The 21,519-nt window shown below is 39.4% G+C and overlaps 1 protein-coding gene across 2 annotated transcripts in view; it reads left to right on the top strand.

Annotated features, from left to right (window-relative positions):
* The window catches only part of GTF2E2 (general transcription factor IIE subunit 2), a 97,010-nt gene that overhangs the window by 25,623 nt on the left and 49,868 nt on the right, over positions 1-21,519 (top strand). The gene's annotated exons all lie outside the window — the stretch shown is intronic.

Raw genomic sequence — 21,519 nt, 5'->3', positions numbered from 1 at the left:
TTATTTAGGAATGAGTCGTTTAGCCTCCCTACATTTGCAGATTTACCTCTTTCCTGTCTGTCATTGATTTCTAGTTTCATTCCATTATCATCTGAGAAGGTGCTTTGTATAATTTCAATCTTTTCATAATTGTTGAGAGCTACATTATTATGTAACATGTGGTCTGTCTTAGAGAAAGACCCATGGACACTTGAGAAAAATGTATAACCATCCCGCTGAATCTGGGTGCAACGTTTTGTGTATGTGTCTTTTAGGTCTAACTTGTTTATCATATTGTTCAAATGCTCTGTTTCCTTGTTGGTCTTCTGTCTAGTTCTATTTAATGATGTGAATGGTGTGCTGAAGTCTCCAGAAATTGTATAGATGTCTTTCTCCCTTCAGTTTTGCCAGAGTTTTCCTCATGTATTTTGGAGCATCCTGGTTAGGTGCATAGATATTTATGGCTGTTATATCTTCCTGATGGATTGTCCCTTTTATTAATATATAATGGCTTTCTGTATCTTTTATAGTTTTTTTTCATTTAAAGTCTGTTTTGTCCAAAAATAGTATAGCTACCCCTGCTCTTTTTTGGTTACTATTTGCGTGGGGTATCTTTTCCCAGCCTTTCACTTTCAGTTGGTTTGTATCATTGGGTTGAAGGTGAGTCTCTTGTAAGCAGCATATGGATGGTTCATGTTTTTTAATCCATTCTGTCAGCCTGTATCTTTTTTTTTTTTTTAAGATTTATTTTATTTACTTCTCCCCACCCCCTTCTTTTTCACTTACTATGTCTTTTCATCTTCCTTGTTTCTTTAGGAGGCACTGGGAGCCAAACCTGGGACCTCTGATGTGGGAGGGAGGCACCTAATCACTTGAGCCACCTCCACTCCCTGCTTTGTTGTATCTCATTTTGTTTTTAATTCCCACCTCTCTTTGGGTCAGTCTTCTGCACCTGCCCATCGCATCAGCTTGCTTTCTTCTTTAGGAGGCACTGGGAACCTCTGCTCCCTGCTTTGTTGTATGTCTTATGCTTTTTTTTCTTGTGTCTCTTGCTGTGTTAGCTTACCACACCTGCCTGTCGTGCCAGCTCACTCTATTCTTTAGGAGGCACTGGGATCTGAACCAGTGACCTCCCATGTGGTAGGCGGGAGCCCAGTCACCTGAGCCACATTTGCTTCCCTAGCCTGTATCTTTTGACTGGGAGTTTAATCCATTACATTCAGTGATATTACTGTAAATGCATTATTTACTTCCACCATTTTATTCTCTCGGTTTTCATGTGTCATATTTTACTTTTGTCTGTCTTTTTAGTCTTTTGGTTATCCTTTCTGCTATTCTTTCTTCTGTACTCTCCTCCAAGCCTTTCTCTCCTGTCTTTTTCTTTCAGGCTCCTAGGCTTCCTTTAATATTTCCTGCAAATGTGGATTTTTTTTTTTACGAATTCTCTTAGTTTCTGTTGATTTATTAGTATTTTAAATTCATCTCCATATTGAAGGACAATTTTGCTGGATAAGAATTCTCGGCTGACAGTTTTTCTCTTTCAGCTTCCTAATTGTGTCATACCACTGTCTTCTTGCTCCATGGTTTCTGATGAGAAATCTTATAGGGTCTCCCTTTTATGTGATAGTTTGCTTCTCCCTTGCTGCTCTTAGAATTTTCTTTTTATCTTTGATGTTTGACATTTCCATTAGTCTGTGTCTTTGAGTAGGTATATTCAGATTTATTTGATTGGAGTATGCTGCATTTCTTGGACGTATAAGTTCATTTCTTTCATTAGAGAGGGGAAATTTTCAGCTCTTACTCTCTCAAATACTCTTTCTGTCTCTTTTCCCTTCTCTTCTCCTGGAATGCCCATGACACATATGTTGTTGCCTTTTGTGTTGTCATTCAACTCCCTGAGTCCCTGCTCAATTTATCCCCTTCTTTTCTCTCTCTGTTCTTTTTTTTCTTCAATTTTAGCTCTTCTGTCTTCAGGATCACTTATTCTTTCCTTCATCATTTCAATTCTACTCTTTTCTCCATGTGTCTTTGATATCATCTACTGTGTCGTTCCTTCCCATGAGCTCTGTTACTTTTCGAATCTGGTTTACAACTTCTTTGTGTTTGTTCAGTTTCTTCTTGGTGTTGTCTATCTTTTCAGCCATATTGATTTTCAAGTCATTAATTTGGTTTTGGAAATTTGCGTGCATCTTGATTAGTTGTCTCAAATCCTGCTTCTCTTCTGGGGCTTTGATATATTCCTTTTCTTGGGCCATGTCTTCCTTTTTCTTAGTATAGCTCATCATATTTTGCTGATGTCTAGGCATCTGATTAGGATAGTGAGTTTACTCAGATGCTCAAATTTTCTGCCTCTTGTAGGGATTTAGTGGTGGGAGGCTGTGTGTTACTTCTTTTCTTTGATTCGTGGTTCAGCCTGTTCTGGGTCTTTAGGATTGTCCCTATTAGTTGCTCAAAACTAGGCTCTGGACCCAGTAATGGATTTCAGACCCGCTTCTTAGGGCCTTGGGGAGGTTGGCTTTAAAGGTTGTGAAAAGCCTTTTTTATTTACCTTTAATTTCCTCACATGCACTTCCTTGGTCTGCCAGCAGATGGCATGCTTCGGCAGCCTTCTCCGTTAAATGCCTGGTTGGAGTGTGTTTGCTGCAACCTGACTGAATCATTGTGATAGAGGTTCCTTCCTGGAGGCTAAGAGCCTCGTAATTCAAAGTTAGTTCTCTGACCTTCACTGGTAGCTCCCTCCCTTTTCCCAGGTAGGAAACAATTTCACTGCCCTGTGCATCCTCCACAACTAGTTCTGGTTAGTAGAGAGGGAGATTGAGAGGGCCGGATCTCTTTAGTTCAAGATCTCCTTAGTCTTGGAGCTGGATCCCAAGGCAAACAATGGCGTGACCCCATCCAGCCTGGAAGGGCTTGTGGGATGCAGCAAATTAAATTTTTGGGTCCAAAAAAGATGAACCGGCCTTAGGCTGTGTGTCTCTCTCTCCGCTATCCTGGGGAAGTCTATCTCTTGGGTCCCATTTGCTTGTGCTGCTGACCTCAAGGCCTGAGAATTCAGGTGTCTACAGTGTGGGGGAGATTGCTGGCAGTTACAGCTGCAACTTTTAACTCAGCTTTTCCATTGCAGTTCTTTTCCTTTGCCCCTCTCTCTTCTGGGCAGTGTCCAGCCTTTCCTGGTGTTCTAAACCGTAGGTTTTTTCCAGGCTGTTTTTGCCTGTCCTCTAGCTATTTTTCTGGTAGAGAAGAGAGTCCCATGTCTTTCTAGTCCACTGTCTTCTCATAAGTCTTCACTGAGGTGTTTTGACCAGGGGAATAAAATGATCTGATTTGTTTTTTAGAAAGATCACTGACTTGAGAAAGGACTAGACAGTGAAAAATCAGAGCAATCTGGATGCTTTAAGTCTCTGAGAAGTAAACTTAACAAATAAATTGAAAATTATAGGTTCAAATAAAAGAAGAAGAATCATGATTAGGGGATTTATAAATGAGTATGACTATGTTATATTGGGGGAATAGTATTCCATATATTCCCAATTAGAGGTGGTGTTTGAGGCTTTGTTTACTGTGGCAATTCATGAAATCTGGCTGAGACCTGTGTAAGTGCAACCTTCAGAGTGACCTCCTGACTCTTCTTTAAAATTTCTTAGCCATTTCCTTCTTTTTATCAGGGACTTTCTCTGAATGATTTTTTGATTAATGATTGGTAATAATCCCTTGGTGCCAGGGAGGCTCATCCCTGGGAGACACGTCTCATGTTTTGGTGTAAGGGAGTGAGATTATTTGCAGAGTTTAGCTTAGAGAGAGGCCACACTTGAGCAATGAGGTTTTTTGGGAGGGAACTCCTAGGCATTAATTAAAATTAGGCTTAGTTTTGTTACTATAGGAATAATGTTCATAGGTCCAAGCTTTAAGATCTAGTGCTTGGCTTATTATGCTATTTCTTTTTATTAGGCAAGTCTTATATAGTCTAGAGCTTTTGACCATCTTATTTAAGAAAGTAGCAGGACTTTTACATTTTTAAAAATTATTTTATTTTATTTTACTTTTATTTCATTTCATTTTATTTTATTTCATTTCATTTCTTCTTTCATTTTCATTTTCATTTTCTTTTTCATTTTCATTTCCTCTGCTCCCCCAGATGGTTCTCTCATCTGTTCTCATTGTTTGCTTGCCTTCTCCAGGAGGGACATGGAACTGAACCTAGGACCTCTTACGTGGGAGGCGAGTACCCAATAGCCTGAGCCACACCCACTCCCCATGGCCTGTGGTATCTGCTGGCTTGTGGCATCTGCTCGTTTAGGCATCAGTGGGTGCGCAGGTGCAGCTTCTAGCTCATTGCAGGGGGTGTGACATCTCTTTGTCTTCTTTAGGAGGCACTGGAACCTGAACCGGGACCTCCTATGTGGTAGGTGGGTGCTCAGCAGGTTGAGGCACACCTGCTTCCCCTTCATGGGGTTCCTCCCGCTTCTTTGTGTTAATGTAATGTATTACACTAATTGATTTTCTTATGTTGAGCCAATCTTGCATACCAAGATAAATCTCACTTGATTGTAGTATATAATTCTTTGAATATAGTGTTGGATTTGGTTTGCTAGTATTTTGTTGAGGATTTTTGCATCTATATTCATAAGAGATATTGGTCTATAGTTTTCTATTCTTGTGGTATCTTTGTCCAGCTTTAGTATGAGGGTGATGGCCTTGTAGAATGAATTAGGGAGTATTCTGTCTTCTTGAGTTTTTTGGAGGCATTTGAACAGAACTGAAATGACTTCTTCGAATGTTTTGTAGAATTCCTCTGTGAAACCCTCTGGTCCTGGACTTTTCTTTCTTGGGAGATTGTGATCAGTCTCTTTACTAGTATTGGTTTGTTGATATCTGTTTTTCTTGAGTCAGTGAAGGAAGTTTGTATATTTCTAAGAATTTATTTAGGTTATCTAATGTATTGGCGTACTGTTTGTATTAGTCTGCCAAAGGGGTACTGATGCAAAGTACCAGAAATCTGTTGGTTTTTGTAAAAGGTATTTATTTGGGATAAAAGCTTACGGTTACAAGGCCCTGAAGAGTCCATCTCAAGGTGGTTTTCTCACCAAAGTTAGTTTACACATGTTGAAGCAAGGTGGTTGCTGATCTCTGCCTGGTCTCTCCTTTCTGCACTGGGTTTTCCTCTTAAGGTTCCTTGGACCCAGCCTCTTCCCAGTCTCAGCTGTAGGGTGGGATAGGGCTTGTCTCTCAGAGCTTCCTGTATTAGGTGCAAACTATTAGGCGAATGGCTTATCTCTCCTCAGGGCCCCAGGATAAAAAATGACAGCTCTGTCTCTCTTCCCGTGTGTCTTCTTGAGTGATGTCCGTTCATATAGGCCTACCAAGGGACTCAGTTTGAGTCCCCCCTTACTGATGTGGTTGAATCAAAGCCTTAATCCTAACATGTAATTTAATTAAAGACATCTCAGCTGAATCTAATACAGTCAAAGGGTGTAACACCCAGACGAATAGATTAGTTTACAAACATAATCTTTCTCTTCTTGGGATTTATAAGTAATCTCAAACTGTCACACTATTTCTTATAGTATACACCTTAAGTCCTTTTTATTTCAGCAGGGTCCGTAGCTGTATCCTCCCTTTTTTTCTTTGTCAGTCTAGCTAAAGATTTGATGATTCTATTGTTTTTTTGTTTTCTGTTTCATTTATTTTCACGCTAATCTTTATTTTCTTCTTTTCACGTTGCATTTAGTGTGCTATTTTTCTAGTTCTTTCAGTTTTGATGTAAGGGCTCTGATTTGAAATCTTTTTTAATGTAAGCATTTAGAGCTATAAATTTCCCTTTCAGCACTAATTTCTTTCCATTTCATAGGTTTCTTTGTGTTGTATTTTCATTTTCATTTGCCTCAAGATACATCCAAATTTGGCTTCTGACTTCCTCTTCAACTCATTGTGTATTTAAAAGTATGTTGTTTAATTCCATGTATTTGTGAATTTTCCCTCTTTTATTGATTTCTAGCTTTAGTCCTTTGTTATCAGAGAATATACATTGAGTTCAATAATTTTTAATTTGAGACTTGTTTTATGACCCAATATATGGTCTGTCTTGGAGAATGATCCATGTGCACTTGAGAACTCAGAATGTATATTCTGTTTTCACTATAAAGCCGGGGAAATGTTGGATTCCTCTAGGTTCTTGGCTATGTTGCATCAAAGAATTTACGAATACTCCAGTTTAGTTAGGCCAGTAAAAAGAATTTATTGAGTAACGAGGGAAAAGAACAGAGCTTGCTGAGAAATGAGAGAGAAGGAAAAATTATGCACCAGACAGAGAGAGCAGATTTGGCTTCTTTGGTTACCTTTTAAGCTATTAATTATTCCTCCCCTTGCTAATGTTTATTTAGGGGAGGGGCCCCAGCTGTTAGCTATTCTGATCGATTACCCCACCCATCAGTTCCCCAGGGGACCCAATGATGAGGCTCCTTGAGGATATCTGGGGCTTTTACTTGATCCTGAATGAGATTTCATTCCAAATAAGGTTTTCATGAGGTCCTTTGGCAGCCTCCCTGGTGGTGGTCTTTCCTCAGGGGTTTTCCAGGTTGGGTCCCAGGGCCACATGTTTTGTGGACATATTTTTCTTCCCTTTTCCTAAACCAGGAGCGATATACCCCTTTATTGTGTCTCTCATTGTGTTTCTTCTTTTGTGTCTGCTTATTGTGTCATCTTGTGCAATGTTATTAGATCTAGTTGGTTTAGTGTATTATTCAAATCTTGTACTTTATTGATCTTCTGACTAGGTGTTTTATCTATTATAGAGAATGGTGCACTAAAGTTTCCTACTATTAATTTAGAATCATCAGTTTCTCCCTTCAAATCTGTCAGTATTTGCTTTATATATATATATCTATTTTTTTTATCCCCCCCTTTTGGCTTTTTGTGTGCTGTCTGCTCTCTGTGTCCATTCACTGTGCGTTCTTCTGCGTCTGTATTTATTTATTTTATTTCCCCTCCCCCCTTGAGGCTTGCTTGCTGTCTCCTCTCTGTTCATTCACTGTGTGCTCGTCTGTGTTTTTGCTTGTCTCCCCCTTTTTTGTGTGTGTGTGTCACTTTGCTGAGTTGGCTCTCTGTGGTGCTTGCAGGCCGAACAGCACTCTGTGGCGGTGCTCTGCGGTGCTTGCGAGCCTGACCGAATGGTAGACGGGAACCCAATCGATTGAGCCACAGCTGCTTCCCCAGAACTACTTTTGACTTAAAGTCTATTTTATCCAATATTAGTATAGCCACTTCTGCTCTCTTTTGATATTACTTGCATGGTATATTTTTTTCCATCCTTTTACCTTCAGTGTACTTGTATGTTTGACTTTAAGGTGAGTCTCTTGCAGAGAGCATATAGTTGGGTCATAATTTTTTTATGTATTCTGCCAATCTCTGCCTTTTGAGTAGAGATTTTAATCAATTTATATTTAAAGTCACTAATGATAATACAGATCTTCCTTCTTCCATTTGGCTGTTAGCCTTTGTAAGTCTTAAACCTTTTTTGTCTCACTTTCTTGAAAGCCTCCTTTTTAACTTATTTGCTTCCTTGTGTTTTACCTTATTGAATACCTTCTCATTTCTATCTGGATATATTTTTGTCATACTGTTTCCCTTGTGCTTACCGTAGGGTTAAAATTTAACGTCCTAAAAATAAAACAATTATATTTGGTTTGATACCAACTTAACTTCAATAACATATACACATGCTTTTCTTATACCCCTCTTTCCCTCACCATTTTATTTGTACTTGTTACCACTTATGTATTTGTACATTGTATGTCCAAAAACCTAGATTTATCATTACTTTTTATGCATTTGCACTTGTAGAGAATAAGAAGTAGAGTTGCATACCAAAATGCAATTCAATAATATTGGCATTTATAATTACCCAAATGGCTACCTTTACAGCAGGTCTTTATTTTTTTATGTTGCTTTGAACCATTGCTGATGTCTTTTCATCTCAGTCTGAAGCACTCCCTTTAGCATTGCTATGTAGGCCAGGTCTAGTTGATGATGTACTTCTTCAGCTTTTGTTTATCTGAGAATATCTTATTCATCTTTCTCTCATTTTGAAAGAGAGTCTTCCTGCTTATAAAATTCTTGTCTGGCAGTTGTTTTCTTTCAGCATTCTTAAGTATTTCAACTCAATGCTTTCTTGCCTCTGTGGTTTCTGATGAAAAATGGGCAGTCTGATTGGGATTCAACTTTTAAGTGGTCGTTCCTTATTGCTTTATAAAAGTATTGTAAAATCTCTGCATTTTACAGTTTTTTTCCTTCAATAAAACCCACCCCATTGCTAGTATCTTAAAGCATGTAAATAGCAATATGTTTTAGAAAGATAAACATGAAGGAATCAGCGAGGCCACCACTCTCAATCCCTTTGTGGTATGTGATTCCCATTCTTGGATTCCTTTATGCACATGACAGTCTGATATGTGGATTATTGTACCTGAAGCTCTAAGGGAGGTACTTGTGTCAATGCATATATTAAATACTATTAAAGCATAATTTAAAATGGAAATTTTAGGTTAAAATTCAATAAAGTCTCTACAGAATCATCTAAATAGATTGACTTTTCTATCCCTAGGTTATGTAAATCCAATTTTGGAGACCACTGTACTATATTACATTTGTCCATCCTTTTTCTTTATATTCTAGTCATCATTCAAAGTTCTGCCCACATCCAACCTTTTTAATTTTTTTATTTTTTATTTATTTATTTATTTTTAAAGATTTAATATTTTTATTTATTTAATTCCCCTCCCCTCCCCCGGTTGTCTGTTTTCTGTGTCTTTTTGCTGCGTCTTGTTTCTTTTGTCGTCTTGTTTCTTTTGTCTGCTTCTGTTGTCGTCAGTGGCACAAGTGTGGGCGGCGCCATTCCTCGGCAGGCTGCACTTTCTTTCGCGCTGGGCGGCTCTCCTTACGGGAGCACTCTTTGCGCGTGGGGCTCCCCTACGCAGGGGACACCCCTGTGTGGCACGGCACTCCTTGCGCGCATCAGCACTGTGCATGGGCCAGCTCCACACGGGTCAAGGAGGCCCGGCGTTTGAACCACGGACCTCCCATGTGGTAGACGGACGCCCTAACCACTGGGCCAAAGTCCGTTTCCCTAACCTTCTTTTTTAAAGATTTATTTATTCTTCCCCTTGTTATTTGCGCTCACTGTCTGCTCTCTGTGTCCATTCGCTGTGTGCTCTCTGTGTCTGCTTGTCTTCTTTTTAGGAGGCATTGGGAATTGAACCTGGGACCTCCCATGTGGGAGAGAGGCACTCATTCGCTCGAGCTACTTCTTCCTGCTTTGTTGTGTCTCTCATTGTGTTTCCTCTTTTGTGTCTCCTTGTTGTGTCACCTTGTTGTGTCAGCTTGCCATGCCAGCCTGTGGCGCCAGCTCGCTATCTTGCTAGTCTTTTCCAGAAGGCACTGGGAACCGAACCTGGGACCTCCCTTGCGGTAGGTGGCAGCTTAATCACTCGAACCACATCTGTTTCCTTTAACTTTATTTTTAAAGAAGTTTTAGATTACAGAAAAGTTATATTGTAAATATCCCCCACCCCTCCCCTCTCACATTTTCCCTTATTAATAATACCTTGCATTATTGTGTTATATTTCTTACAATTGATGAAAAAATATTGAAGCATTGCTACCAACCATAGTCTGTAGTAGTTTACATTATGGTTTACACTTTGCACTGCACAGTTTTACAGGTTTTGGCAAAATGTATAATGACCTGTGTCTGTTATTACAGTATCATGCAGAACAATTCCAGTGCCCTAAAAATGCCCTGTGTTCCACCTTTTCTTCCCTCCTCTTCCCCTTAGAACCTCTTGGAACCACTATTTTTATATCAGTGTTACAAGTTCTTCCATTACTACAATAATAATAGGTCTACTTTGGGCAATGGTTGCATTCTCCCCTTTATGCTCATTCATTCTTCAATTTTGAGGATTTTGGGGTAGTGATGCCTGATCTTCTTCAGAATGAGACAGGACTTAGGTCTTATGGGGCAGATGGAAGAACCAGTTTTGCTTGCAGTTGTAGATACTCCTTGATTTTTGGGATGGGTGTTGTGCATCATCATCATTTTGGTAGTTGTTTTGGATGAATCTGATGAACTAGAGAGTAGATGTTGGCCACAACTCTCCTGAGCGTCAGGGTTCAACCACCATATGGACAGACTGAAGATTTAAGTCTCCAGGACATATATTTATTTTTATTTTTTTTATTAAAAACTTTTTATTTTTATTTTTAAAGAAGCTTCAGATTATAGAAATGTTACATAAAAAATATAGGAGATTCCCATATGCTCCATCCCCTCCCCCTCCCACACTTTTCCACATTAACAACATCCTTCATTAGTGTGGTATATTTGCTACAATTGATGAACATATATTGAGGCATTGCTACTAACCATGGACATTATAGCTTACACTCTGTCCTGCACAGTTTTGTAGGTTATGACAAAATATTTAACAGCCTCTGTCTGTCATTGCAGTGTTATGCAGGACAATTCCAATGTCCCCAAAATGCCCTTATAAAAATTATACCTATTCTTCCCTCTGCCTCCCCTTACAACCTCTAGTGGCCATTGCCTTTATATCAGTGATAAAAGTTCTTCCATTGCTAGAATAATAAGTCTACTTTAGGCCATTGTTCATTCCACAATCTTGAGGATTTGGGGATTGTGATGACCAATTTGCTTCTAATCGAGAGGGATCTTAGATCCCATGGGACTGATGGATGAAACTACCTTGCTGCAGTTGCAGACACTTCAGTTCCTTGGGATGGGTGTTGTCCATCATCATCCTATTGTTAGTTGTCCTGGGTGAGTCCAGTGAACTGAAGAGTAGGTGTTGGAACTCTGCTGAGATTCAGGACTCAACTGGCACATGAACAGATCAGAGATTGAAGTCTCTGGGACATATATTTAACATGTATATTGCTAAGTACAGGTTCAAATAAAAGGGGCAGAAGGGCGATGTGTAGGGAAACTAAAAGTGAGTCTAACTCTGTTACGGTTTGAGGCATAAATTCCGAAGTAAGCCCACTGACAAGGTGCCGAATTCCTGAGCTGTCTGCCTGTTTATACTGTCTGGAAGTCTTTAGAGCCCTCAGAATCCCTAGTAATTGAAGCACTGTTTACTGTGGCAGTAGGACACATATTTAATGGGTATAGTACTAATTATAGGCTCAAATAAAAGGGGTAGAAGAATCATGTGTAGGGAAATTATAAATGAGTTAACTTATTTGGGAATTAGTTTACCGTATATTCCAGGGTAAGTCCCATTGACAGGATGCTGATTTCATGGGGTTGTGTGCCTTGCCTGTAGTGTTCAGATGTCTCTCGAGCCCTCAGGAGCACCCCTGTTTGAGGCTTTGTTTACTGTGGCAGTTATTGAGATCTGCCTAAGATGTGCGTAAGTGTAACCTCTAGAATGACCTCACTACTTACTCCTTTAAGTCAGCCTGCAAACCTCCCGAAAACCTTGTTACTCAAATGTGGCCTATCTCTAAGCCAAATTCAGCAAGTAAGTTCACTACCTTATCTCCAGCATGTGACATGATTCCTGGGGATGAGCCTTCCTGGCACTGCAGGATTATTACCAAGCACCAACCAGCGATGCATTTGGAGAAAGACCTTGACCATAAGGGGAAAAATTAAATACGAAAGAGTTTTTGTGGCTAAGAGATTTCAAAGTAAGTTGGGAGATCATTCCAACCTTTCTTTCTCATCTCTGCCTATTGCATCTGTCTTTTTAGCAGAGGATTGTATGCCTGACCTTTATTTGCATATGTTTTCTCATTTCTTCTCTGTCGGGAACTTTTTAAAGGCAGAAGTAGTGGTTTACATTTAACCATATGTCTCATTGCCGTGCTCTTGGCACATAGCAGTTGCCCCTAAACATTTGAATGAATTAACAGCATATGTGGAGTAAATTGTTTGTGTGTTTATGTGTCACACTTTATGTCTTTATCTGTTTTCCAAACATCGCTTTATGAAACAATAGTTCTAGTTTTCCAGTGGAGTGACTGACTCAGAGAGGTTCAGTAACCTGTCAATAGTCATGGAGCTTGGACCCTGGAATAAGTACTCTACCTCTTGGTGTATAAATTAAAGTAATATAAAAAGGTACGAATGAAGAATTTTTGGTCTCACCTCTATACCTACTTTATTTCTTCGCCCTGCTTCAAATAGGTAACATTTTATTAGTTTATTGTGTTTCTAGTGGTTCTTTTACTTAAAAATTACTTTAAAAGAAATTTTATTGAAGTGTGTCATTCATACATGAACATACATAAACAATAATTATATAATAAAAGTTGAGAAATTCAAAACAAAAAAGGCACAATATCATACAGGGCCCTGATAGCATCACCACCACCACCTTGTATTGTTGTGAAACGTTTGTTACAAATTACGAAAGTGCATCCTCAGATCATTACTAATTATTATCTGTATCTTACATTTGGTGTGTTTTCTCCCCAACCCATCCTATTATTTTTTTTATTCATCAACTATTTAGTTTAAGGTGTTCAATCAGTGCCATTTGGTGTAATCACAGAGTTGTATATTTATCACTTCAGTCCATAGGAGAGTGTTTTCATTATTTGAGAAAAAACCAGAAAGAAAAGCAAATGAATGAACACACAGAAAACCCTACCCCTTAGTAGTCACCTCTCAATCTCTCTGTCCTTCCCTTGCCATATGTAATTGCTAATCTGGTTCCCTCTCTGTAATTTATTTGTATTTTCATTTTTCATGGATGAAGTCAAACACTATGTAATACTTTTTGTCTAGTTTATTTTACTTAGCATGCTTCCTTATTTTTGGACCATTGATGGAAGACTACTAACTTCTTGTAACATTAATGTACATTTGTTCTATCAGAGAAAAACATCCTTATATATGCAGTATTAATTGTACTTATTTTTCACGAGAAGGTTCACTATGTTGTGCAGTCCCATGTTTCCTTTCTTAGTTTTATTTCTAGTGATATACACGTCCTTAGATTTCCCCTTTTAATCACTGTCATACCCATATGTTAGCACTACTAATTACAAATCCTATAATGTGTTTTCACCATTTCTGTTCATTTCTACACATTTATAAACAACATTTTCACCAAGTCTGCATAGAAGAAACCTCAGCTTTTCATTCTCTAATGACATTCTATTCTCTGGTGACTTACATTCTAGCTGTTAACTCCATCAGTTTGTTATATTTGGTTTATAATAGTGAAATTATGCAATATTTGTCCTTTTGTGTCTGTCTTGCTTCACTCAACATACTGTCCTCTAGGTTTATCCATGTTGTCATATGCTTCATGACTTCATTTCTTCTTACAGCTGCATAATATTCTGTTGTGTGTATATACTACCATTTGTCCATCAGTTGATGGACATCTAGGTTGTTTCCATATTTTAGTAGTTATGAATAATGCTGCTGTGAACATTGGTGTGCAAATGTTTGTTCGTGTACCTGCTTTCAGTTCTTCTGGGTGTATACCTAGTAGTGGTATTGCTGGGTCATATGGCAGATCTATATCTAACTTCCTTAAGAATTGCAATACAAACTTCCTCTATGGCTGTACCAGTCTATATCCCCACTAACAGTGAATAAGTGTTTGTATCTTTCCACAACCTCTCCAGTACTTGTAGTTTTCTGCTTTTTTACAATAGTGGCCATTCCAGTAAGTATGAAATGATATCTCATTGGAGCTTTGATTTACATTTCACTAATGGATAGCCATGTTGAACATTTTTTCATGTATTTATTTGCCTATTTTTATTTCTTCTTTAGAAAAATGTTCAAGTCTTTTGCCCATTTTAAAAACCTATAAAAACAGTACTGATTTTTGCATGCTGCTCTTGTATCCTACCACTTTGCAGAATTCATTTATTAGCTCTAATACCTTTCTTGTAGGTATTTCATCATTTTCTAAATACAGGACCATGCCATCTGTGAATAGAGCAGGGGTTCTTAATCAAGGGCTCATGAACTTGAATTAAAAAAAAAACACAAAAACCCTTTATTCTTGTGGGGACGTGTTGGTGCGGGTATGATATATTTTATGAAATAATACACAGTATCATGTGTACTTAGTAAGGAATATGTGGTTTTCACCTGACTGGCAAATGAATCTGTGGAACAAAGAAGGTTAAGAACCCCTGGAATAGAGAGTTTTACTTCCTCTTTTCCAATTTGGATACTTTTTATTTCTTTTTCTTGCCTAAGTGCTCTAATTAGAACTTCTGATACAATGTTGAATAACAGTGGTGATAGTGAGATAAGATTAGCCAAAAGGGGTCCTGATGCAAAGTATCAGAAATCCGTTCTTTTCTTTTTTTTTTTTTTAAAGATTTATTTATTTATTCATTTCTCTTCCCTCTCCCCCACCCCAGTTGTCTGTTCTCTGTGTCTATTCACTGCGTTGTCTTCTTTGTCCACTTCTGTTGTTGTCAGCAGCACGGGAATTTGTGTTTCTTTTTGTTGCATCATCTTGCTGTGTCAGCTCTCCATGTGTGTGGCGCCATTCCTGGGCAGGCTGCACTTTCTTTCACGCTGGGTGGCTCTCCTTATGGAGTGCACTCCTTGCGCATGGGGCTCCCCTATGCGGGGGACACCCCTGCGTGGCACAGCACTCCTTGTGCGCATCAGCACTGCACATGGTCCAGCTCCACACGGGTCAATGAGGCCCGGGGTTTGAACTGCAGACCTCCCATGTGGTAGACAGATGCCCTAACCACTAGGCCAAGTCTGCCGCCCTTTTCGTTTTCTTAAAGATTATTTATTTGGGATAAAAGCTTAGAGTAATAAGGCCCTAAAGAGTCAAACTCAAAGTTACTTCCTCACCGAACTCTGTTGCCACAGTTGAAGCAAGATGGCAGGCAATCTCTGTGAGTGTTCAGCCTTCCTCTTTCTTTTAAGGCTCATTGGGCCCAGCTTCTTCAAGTCTGAGCTGTAGATAGGAGGGCCTATTTCTTTTTGGACTCAGTTGCTCTGTTTTCTTCACAAGGTCAGCTGTAGACTATCAGGCTCATCTCTTTTCTTGGGGTCTCTCCCATGTCTGTGGAGCTTGCTGTCTCCTCCTGCGTTCTTCTCTGTGTATCTGCCTCTCTGTTCTTGATGGAGCTTCTGCTTGTATAGCCCACCAAGGGGGGTGGGACTCAACACTGAAAGCCCTAATGACATGATCAAATCAAAGCCCTAATCTTGGTTTAATAAAGTAAAAGTTAAACCTCTGAATTTAATATAATCAAAGTGGTATCATGCCTAGAGGAACAGATCAGTTTACAAACATAATATCTCTTTTTGGGGGAAACGGACTTTGGCCCAGTGGTTAGGGCGTCCGTCTACCATATGGGAGGTCCGCGGTTCATACCCCGGGCCTCCTTGACCCGTGTGGAGCTGGCCATGCGCAGCGCTGATGCGCGCAAGGAGTGCCATGCCACGCAAGGGTGTCCCCCGCGTGGGGGAGCCCCACGCGCAAGGAGTGCGTCCGTGAGGAAAGCTGCCCAGTGTGAAAAGAAAGAGCAGCCTGCCCAGGAATGGCGCCGCCCACATTTCCCGTGCCGCTGGCGACAACAAAAGCGGACAAAGAAACAAGACGCAGCAAATAGACACCAACAACAGACAACCAGGGGAGGGGGGGAAATTAAAATAAATAAATAAATCTTTTAAAAAAAATATCTCTTTTTGGAATTCATAAATAATATCAAACTGCCACAGTGGGCATTATCTTGTTCCTGATTTTAGAGGGAAAGCTTTCAACTTCTCCCCATTGAGTATGATGTTGGTTGTGAGATTTTCATATATGTCCTTTATCATGCTGATAAAGGAACTTCTCTTCTATATGTATCTTTCAGTGTGTTTTTATCAAGAAAGGATGTTGGATTTTGTCATGCCTTTTATTCATCACATGATCATATGTTTTTTTCCCTTCACTTTGTTAATGTGTGGTTTGTTACCTTAATTGATCTTGTGTTGAACCCTTGCATACCAGGATTGAAACCCACTTGATCTCAGTCAGCAGCAGCGTGGGCATCACCACCCCAAAATCCTCAAGACTGAGGAATGAACAGACATAAGGGGGAAATGCTACTGTGGACTAAACTAGACTTACTATTATTCTAGTAATGGAAGAACTTATAACATTGATATAAAGACAGTGTCACCAGAGGTTCTGAGGGGAAGAAGAAGAAAGAATAGGTGTAACATGGAGCATTTTGGAGACACTGAAATTTGTTCTGTATCATATTGCAATGATGAATACAGGCCATTATACATTTTGTCGAAAATCTATAAAATTGAGCAGTGCAAAGTGTAAACCATAGTGTAAACTAGATCATGGTTAGTAGCAGTGCTTCAATATTTGTTCATCAATTATAACAAATGTACCACACTAATGAAAGATGTTAATGGCCCAAAGTGTGGGAAGGGAGGAGGGTGGTATATATGGGAAATCCCCTATATTTTCTATTTAACATTTATGTAATCTAGAACTAATTTAAAAATAAAGTGAAAAAACCCCACTTGATCGTGGTGTATAATTCTTTTAATATGGTGTTGGATTTGATTTGCAATTATTTTGTTTAGAATTTTGCATCTGTTCATTAGAAGGATTGGTCTAAGTTTCTTTTCTTGAAGTATCTTTATCTGGCTTTGGTATTAAGGTGATGTTGGTGTCATAAAATATGTTGGGTAATTTTCCCTCCTCTTCAGTTTTTTGGAAGAGTTTAAATAGGATTGATATGCTTCTGAAAATGTTTGGTATGATTCTCACTTTTGAAGCCATCTGGTCCTGGACTTTTCTTTTTTGGATGATTTTTGATGACTGTTTCGCTCTCTTTTTGTGTGATTAGTGTGAGTTTCTAAATTTCTTTTAAAGTCAGTTTAGGTTGGTTGAACATTTACAAGAATTTTTACCTTTCATCTAGTATCTCATAGTATCCTCTTACGATCCTGTTTATTTTTGTGAGGCCAGTTGTAATATCCCCCTTTCATTTTTTATTTTATTTATTTATACCTTCTCTCTTTTTTTCTTTGTCATTCTAGCTAAGGGTTATTTTATTGATCTTCTCAAAGAAACAGCTTTTGGATTTTTACATTTTCTCTCTTTTTTTGTTTGCTTATTCTCAATTTCATTTATTTCTGCTCTAATCTTTCTTATTTCTTCTGTTTACTTTCAGATTGGTTTGCTGTTTTTCTAGTTCCTCCAGGTGTTCAATTAGGTCTCTTTGATTTTAGCACTTTCTTTTTTTAAAAAAATATATGCATTTAAGGTATAAATTTCTCTCAGCACTGCTTTTGCTATGTCCCATATGTTTTGATAGGTTGTGTTCTTGTTTTCATTTGTCTCAAGATATGTACTAATTTCTCTTGCAATTTTTTCTTTGACCGACTGTTTAGGACTGTATCATTTAGCTTCCATATATTTGTGAGTGTCCCTCTATCCTCCTATTAGTGATTTCCGGTTTCATTCCATTATGACTAGAGGAAGTGCTCTATATAATTTCCAACTTCTTAAGTTTATTGAGAGCTGTTTTGCCACCCCAGATGCTGTCTGTACTGGAGAAAGATCCATGAGCACTTGAGAAAAATGTATAACCTACTCATTTGTGGTGCGGTATTCTGTATATGTCTGTCAGGTCCAGCTCTTTTATCATATTGTTCAAGTTCTCAGTTTCCTAGTTGATCTTCTGTCTAGTTTTTCCATCTATTGATGTGAACGGTGTTTTGAAGTCTCCAACTATTATTACAGAGATATTTATTTCTCTCCTCAGTTTTGCCGGAGTTTGCCTCATGTATTTTGGGGCATCTTGGTTAGGTTCATAGATATTTATGACTGTTACTCATTCCTTGTTTTTTTTTTTACCCTTTTATTAATATATAATGATCTTCTGCATCTCCTCACTTTTTTGCGTTTAAATTCTGTTTTGTCACCTCTGTAGCTGTCCCTGCTTTCTTTTGGTTACTGTTCTCTGTTTGCATCCTTTGGTATAAGGCAAGTCTCCTGCAGACATCATGGATGACTCATTTTTTAAAATCCATTCTGTCAGCCTGTGTCTTTTGATTGGAGAGTTTAATGCATTAAGAAATTCAGTGTTATTACTGTAAAAGCATTACTTCAGCCCTTTTCTACTTTGGTTTTCATATGTTATATCTTATTTTTGTCTTTTACCTTTTTAACCACCCTTTTTGATAGTCTTTACTTCTATAGTCTCCTTCAGGCCTTTTTGTTCTGTTTTCCTTTCTACTCCCTTTTAGTTTTCCTGCAGATTTGGATTCTTGTTTATGAACTCTCTCAGTTATCTGTTTTTATGTGAATATTTTACACCACCATCATACTGGAAGAACAGTGTTGCTGGATAAAGTATTCTTTGCCGGCAGTTATTCCTTTTCAGTACCTTAATTATGTCATATCACCACCTTCTCACCTCCATGGTTCTGAAAAGAAATCTGCGCTAAGTCTTATTGGACACCTGTTGTATGTGATGTTTTGCTTCTTTCTTGCTGCTTTCAGAATTTCCTCTTTATCTTTAGCATTTGGCATTCTGAATATTATGTGTCTTGGGGTAAGTCTATTTGGATTTGTTCTAATTGGAGTATACTTGTGCTTCCTTGACACATATATTTCTGTTTTTCATGAGAGTTGCAAAATTTTTGCCATTATTTTCTCAAATACTCTTTCTGCACCTTTTCCCTCCTCTTCTGTAACTCCTATAACATGTAGATGGTGTGCTTCATGCTCTCATTTTCTTCCCTGAGCCCCTGTTAAGTTTTTTCCATTCTTTTATCTCTGTTCTTTTCTTTTTAATTTCAACTGTTCTATCCTCTATATCACTGATTGTTTATTCCATGATTTCTTTTTTTTTAATTATTTATTTATTTTTAAAAATTACATTCAAAAAATATGAAGTCCCATTCAACCCCACCGCCCCCACCCCCCTCCCCCCACAGCAACACTCTCTCCCATCATCGTGACACATCCATTGCACCTGGTAAGTACATCTCTGAGCATCGCTGCACCCCATAGTCAATGGTCCACATCATAGCCCACACTCTCCCACGTTCCATCCAATGGGCCCTGGGGGGATCTACACAAATCTTCTGTTGTATGCCTCTGTAAAAGGCAAACTCAGTTTATAATTACCGTCACAATAGCAAGCATAAGCAAGGGTGTGGCTAGGCCTTAAGTAAACATAAACAAAGGTACTGTAGTCTCATATTACCACAATAGTAGATTCTAGGCTAAATGCACCCAGTTATAGCAATTTCAAGTATTATCCTTCTGCTGTTTGATAATATAAAGGCATCTATATAATGATCTTAACTCTTAGTTACAGTTTCTGGTAAGTTTTCACCTTATGCACTTTTAAAATTTTAAACTAAGCAACTTAACTTTATTAGTAACATCATTGTTAAGTTTTTCTGCTCTTCCAGCAGTTCAACTAATTCCATGAGATTTCTTTTATACATCAAATTCAATTGTAAGATAATATTGACATTTAAACACTGAATTTTAGGTTACCTTTCACTGTTATCCAGTTTGTAACAGGTGAACCCCAAATCTGATTTATGAGTTCCTAGGCATGAACAGACTGACAAAGTTAAAGCAAGCACAGATTAGAATAGAAGAGGGAAATAGATGTGGCTCAACCAGTTGGGCTCCAGTCTACCATATAGGAGGTCCAGGGCCTCCTGGTGAGGGCAAACTCTCCCACACGGTGAACTGGCCCATGTGGGAATGTGGCCCTGCGCAGGAGAGCTGCCCTACATGGGAATGCTGCCTTGCACAGGAAAAGCCACCCCGTTTGGGAGTGCTGTCCCACTTGGAGAGCTGGTGCAGCAAGATGACACAACAAGAGACACAGAGGAGAGAAAAGAAGAAGACATAGCAGAACAGGAAGTAGAGGTGGCGCAAGAGAGTAATCACCTCTCTCCCACTCCGGAATGTCCTAGGATTGGTTCCCAGAGCTGCCTAATGAGATATAAGGAGACATAGAAGAACATACAGTGAATGGACACAGAGAGCAGACAGTGGGGGGTGTGGGGGGAGAATAAATAAAAATAATCTTTAAAAAAACCCAAAAAACAGAAGAGAGAATTTTATACTTACTTAGCTTAGGGTAAGACCTACCTTTAGAATTGCCTAGATGCAGAGCACCCAGTGTCTGTCCATGGTAACCTTGTGCAGGACCCTCCGACTTCATTCCTCCAGGAAAGTCCCTGGACAGATGCTAAGTACAATGCTAAGGGATCCAGAGAAGCCCTGCCCCCAGTAATATTGGGGTGCTCTGGGGGCTGCATGCCATTAATTACCTCCCAGCAAAGGTGAGGCTTTTTCACTGGAAGAATTATAGTGTTGGAAGGGAATAGGCAGGGAGCTAGGAATAGCCAGGAACTTTTAAAATCATGGGCAGGAGGTGGGGGAGGTTTAGTAAATGGTCTGGATCTCGATTCCCTATTCACTCCTTTCGTTAGACACAATGAAGGTTAGGTCTAGAGTGCAGGTTAGGACTAATTGACGCCCATGTTAATAAATTAACTATCTTTCCTGCTATGCCAGGGGTCACCTGCGGCCTCCTGGTTGATGGTTCATCCAGGGCTTCAGGCCCCTTCCGTCCTCCCCTAGGTCAAGACCCCAGTGGTCTGCATAGTGAGGCAGCTTGGGGCCAGGTTCCTGCTGATGTGGAGCCTGGATTCGGGTAACCCTGAAATGACTGGTACCTTTAATGGCAGCAGTTAAAAGGTGAACCTGTCTTGGACTATGCACCTGCCCCTCATTTCTCCATCTTGGCGGCATAGTCTTGATTGTTGAAAACGATTGTTGAGAACCTTGTATCTAAAAGGAAGTTAATGGAAGTTTGGGAGCCCAGGGGAAGTTTCTGCAGCTTTCTTCGGATATCCAAGGCAGACTGGCATTCCTAGGAGGATCTGTCCTCTAGAGTTGGGATCTACCAAAAAGGTAGAGCCCAGAGCCTTAGAGGTCTTGGGAGACATCTGGGTTGGGTTCCCAGACTTTAGCTCCCAAACCAGGCTTTCCAGCTGAGAAAGGACTGGCTAGGGACCTTTCTTTTGCCTACTTTGCAGAGATCTTAGGAGATAGCCAGAGTGAATTCATCTCATGGCCACTCCCAGGTAGCATTCCACAGTTAAACCCAACATTAAGAGGCATGTTAAAAGGCAGAGACTTCTGTGGCTTACAGGCAAACAGTCTCAGGAGCTTGGAGGTAATGGATTAAGAGGAACTTCAGGGCCCCCTGGGGCCTGAGTAGGGAACTAACCTCCCGCATGACCCAATGTGAGAATCTTGGGGCCTCACTAATAAAATAGAGGGCACAGACAGGCTTTAATGAAAACTCACCAGTCTCCAGTGAGGGTTGGGGAGAGCCTCTTGCCTGTCTCCTGGCCGGCTCGCCAAGTAATGTTAGTGGATAGCTTCTAGGTTCTTGGCTTATATCCTATAAAAGAATTTCAGGGGATGCGATAGGGTAGGCAAGGAAAAAAAGAGTTAATTAAGAAACAAG

The sequence above is a fragment of the Dasypus novemcinctus genome, chromosome 29 (genome assembly GCF_030445035.2).
Source record: "Dasypus novemcinctus isolate mDasNov1 chromosome 29, mDasNov1.1.hap2, whole genome shotgun sequence".
Taxonomy (NCBI): Eukaryota; Metazoa; Chordata; class Mammalia; order Cingulata; family Dasypodidae; genus Dasypus; species Dasypus novemcinctus.
Note: the sequence above shows the minus strand (reverse complement) of the source record. Positions and strands in the feature narration are given on the sequence as shown.